Source organism: Arachis hypogaea, chromosome 12, assembly GCF_003086295.3.
Source record: "Arachis hypogaea cultivar Tifrunner chromosome 12, arahy.Tifrunner.gnm2.J5K5, whole genome shotgun sequence".
Taxonomy (NCBI): domain Eukaryota; kingdom Viridiplantae; phylum Streptophyta; class Magnoliopsida; order Fabales; family Fabaceae; genus Arachis; species Arachis hypogaea.
Genome location: NC_092047.1, coordinates 77,463,548 through 77,467,431, shown reverse-complemented (window position 1 = coordinate 77,467,431; position 3,884 = coordinate 77,463,548). Strand labels below are relative to the sequence as shown.

Genomic DNA, 3,884 nt, shown 5'->3' with positions numbered 1-3,884 from the left:
GTGCTTTGTAAGGCTGGTTCTGGTTCTGTTGCCTGTTATTGTTATTATTCCACCTCTGATATCCTTGATTGTCTCTGCCTCCTCTGTTATTGTTGTCCCTCCAATTCTGGTTAGAATTGTCTCTGTGGGACTAACTATTGGCTTTGCTGTGCTTGTTGTTGACTCAGTTGCATCTGCTTCAGTAAGTTGGTCATTTCACATATACTCTGAGCCAGAGCAGTATTTTCTTTGCTAGAAGATACCTCTGCAATAGCCTTTGAGTGACTTTGTTTCTGCCTGTGATTCCTTGTAGACTCAGCCAAGTCGCTGATCAATTGCCATGCCTCATCAGTGGTCTTGTACTTTTTTATAGACCCATTGCTAGCACTCTCCAATGTGGTTTTATCTTGGGGCCTCATGCCCTGTGTGACGTAGCCGAGCAACACTATCTTGTCAATCATATGGTGGGGGCATGCTTCCAGAAGATTGTTGAAGCGCTCCCAATATTCATAGAGAGTCTCGGATTCGTCCTGGACAATCATGGAAATGTCCTTCCTAAGTTTATCAGTAACTTCGACTGGAAAGAATTTTTCCAAAAATTCTCTTCTGAGTGTATCCCAGTCAGAAACGGTTGCTGCGGGTTAAGTGTAGTACCACTCTCTTGCTTTTTCCTCAAGAGAGAATGGAAAAACTTTCAATAGAATAAAAGTTTCATCTGCACCATTGCGCCTGACAGTAGAACAAGCTACTTGGAAATCCCTCAGGTGCTTGATAGGCTCTTGAGCAGGTAAGCCATGAAACTTAGGCACTGACGTTAGGATTTTTGCCAGTAAAGAATGTCATAAAAACAGTCGCGTTGTAGATATAGTCTCTAAACCGACAAAAATCCCTTCGTACAAATGTTTTGGTTGTCACTAGTAACAAACCCCTAAATAAATTGATAACCGAAGTATTCAAACCTCGGGTCGTCTTCTCAAGGAATTGCAGGGAGGTATGTTCTTATTATTGGTTATGAAGATTGTAAATTGGGGGTTTTGGAAGTAAGGAAGCAGTATGTTGCACAAAAAGAATAAAATAAAATAGTAATAATAAAATAAACTCTTGGCAAGGTATGAAGACTGGAGGTCCTATCCCAGTTATCCTTATCAATTGTAATGAGAATTGGATTTTTCTCCCACTTTATTAACCTCTAACTATGAAGGTAAGTTAAGTGGATGAATTAATTCTCGAAGAATTCCAATTCTCAATCAACAATGAGTTTGATAACTCAAGAGTTACCAATTATTTAACCAAAGCCAAAAGGAAGAAAATGTGTAAGTTAAATTGAAAGCACTTATAAATAAAGCAAAGCAAAATTAAATCTGAAATTACCTCGAATTGCATTAATAATAGAAGATCAATCTGAACATAAAGAGTTCATAAATTAAATTGAGAAAAGAAATAAAAATAAAGAACCTGGGATTGAGAGCTACTCCTAAAACTTAAGAGAAATCCAAAATCATAATCCTAAGAGAGAGGAGAGAACCTCTCTCTCTAAAAACTACATCTACTCCTGAAATTGTGAATGTGTGAGAGCCTCCCTCTGAATGGATGCATTCTCTCACTTTATAACCTCTAATCTGTGTTTTCTGGGCCGCAAACTGGGTCAGAAACAGTCCAGAATTCGCTGGGTTCGAATTTTAATGCGCTGATTTCCGTCACTGCGACACGGCCGCATAGATCACGCGATCGCGTCACCTAGCTTCAGGGAAACTATAGCATATTATATATCAAATCGAAGCCCCGGACGTTAGCTTTCCAACGCAACTAAAACCGCATCATTTGGACCTCTGTAGCTAAAGTTATAGTCGTTTGAGTGCAGAGAGGTCAGGCTGGATAGCTTAGCAATTTCTCCAACTTATTGCATTCCTTCCACTTTTGCATGCTTTCTTCCCATCCTCCAAGCCATTCCTGCCTTATAATATCTGAAAACACTTAACACACATATCAAGGCATCTAATGGTGATAAGAGAGGATTAATAATAAGCAAATATAAGATCAAAGAAGCATGTTTTCAATCAAAGCACATAATTAGGAAGGCAAATGTAAAACCATGCAAATAGTATGAATAAGTGGGTAAAGAGTAGATAAAAACCACTTAATTGAGCACAAGATAAACCATAAAATAGTGGTTTATCAACCTCCCCACACTTAAACACTAGCATGTCCTCATGCTAAGCTCAAGAGAAGCTATAAAGAATGAAGAATGTATGAAATGCAACCTATGAATGTAACTACATGCAGAATGTTTCCACCTACTTAGTTAAAAGTAAACAAATCTTTCAAGAGGAAATATGAACTGGAATTCACTAATTTAAATCATGAAAATGAAGTACAAATAGACTTGCAAGAAGAAAATAGCTCATGAAAGCAGGGAACAAGGGATTGAGCATCGAACCCTCATTGGTAGTGTATACACTCTAATTACTCAAGTGTTTTAGGTTCGATTCTCTCAATTCTCTACTAACCTTGCTTTCTAAGGCTTGCTCTTCATCTAACAATCAACATAAATTTAATGCATAAATACACAAATCAAGAGGTCTTTTAAGGGTTGTAATGGGGTTAGGGTCAAGGTAGGATTGTATTTGGCCAAGTGGACTAAAATTTGAATCCTTAATTAACTTAAACTTTTTTCACCTAACTTTAAACAATCCATGTAATCATAATACAACATCTAACCATCCATTAACCATGTTTCCACGTATTCATGTATTCTAATTTCAAGTACAATTCATATGCATTGCTTTCACCACTTATTTTGGGGCATTTTGTCCCCTTTTACTTATTTGCTCTTTCTCTTTTTCTTTTTATATATATATATTCTTTTATTTTTCTCAATGCATATGATTAATGCATGAATCATGTTCTAAACATTTCTTTCACATTTTCATAAAGATATATAATACCCAATTCTCAAACCAAATGTTTTCAAACCCACTTTCCCACACTTAAATCATAAGCACTCTCACTAGTCTAAGCTAACTAAGGATTCAAATTTAAGGACATTATTGTTTTTCGCTTAGAGTTAATGATGTGCTAAAGTAAGGAATAAAGGGGTATAATAGGCTCAAATTGGTTTGTAAAGGATAATGGAAGGTAAGGCCATATGGGTATGTAAGCTCAGTGAAACAAAGGCCTCAATCATGTAAGTGTATGCATACATTAAACAATGGAAATATAGAATTAAGCAAGACAAAGATCACAATTTTAGAGAGAAAAACACACACACAAAAAAATAAAATATTGGTTGATAAAATGCAACCAATTCAAATAGGCTCAAAATCTCACAGGTTTTGTGTGTTCGAGCTCTAAACCATGTTCCAATATAATATTTCTTCAAACAAGTGTAACAAAAAAAATTTTATTCAAATTAGTGAAATACTTTAAAAGGTTTCTTGAAAAAGAAAATATTACTTCAACCAAGTGGTAAAATATGCAAAAAATCAAACAAATATGCAATCAAACATGCAAATGCAACAATGAACAAACAAATAAAATAAAAATTTTGGTGTTGAGTCAGGAAATAACTAACCCATGGAGATCGGTATCGACCTTCCCACACTTAAAGATTGCACCGTCCTCGGTGCATGCTAAGATGTGCAAGTGGATGGGGGTTGTGGTTTCTCAGCTGGGCTCTTTTTTTGTTCCTTTCCTTGCCGGCGGTTTGGGAGTAGCTTTCTCCTTTCCTTCCTTGGTGGCCATCCTGAAGAAGGGAAGAGAAAGTAAATTAAATTCAATAGATATATAGCAAGGAAGAGAATGGAAGAGTGGTGATGGATGCACATTAGGATGTAATTGACATTAACACATGCTCTCGAGTACATGTGAAAAGTCAGCAATGAAAAATAGCCAGTGCATCGAAAGAT

General features: G+C 36.4%; 1 non-coding gene across 1 annotated transcript; it reads left to right on the top strand.

Moving 5' to 3' along the window:
* Nucleotides 1-434: 434 nt before the first annotated feature.
* On the top strand, nt 435-542 carry LOC112731429 (small nucleolar RNA R71). Its single transcript, XR_003167207.1, has one exon. It is a non-coding gene; the product is annotated as a small nucleolar RNA R71 (small nucleolar RNA).
* Nucleotides 543-3,884: the final 3,342 nt, after the last annotated feature.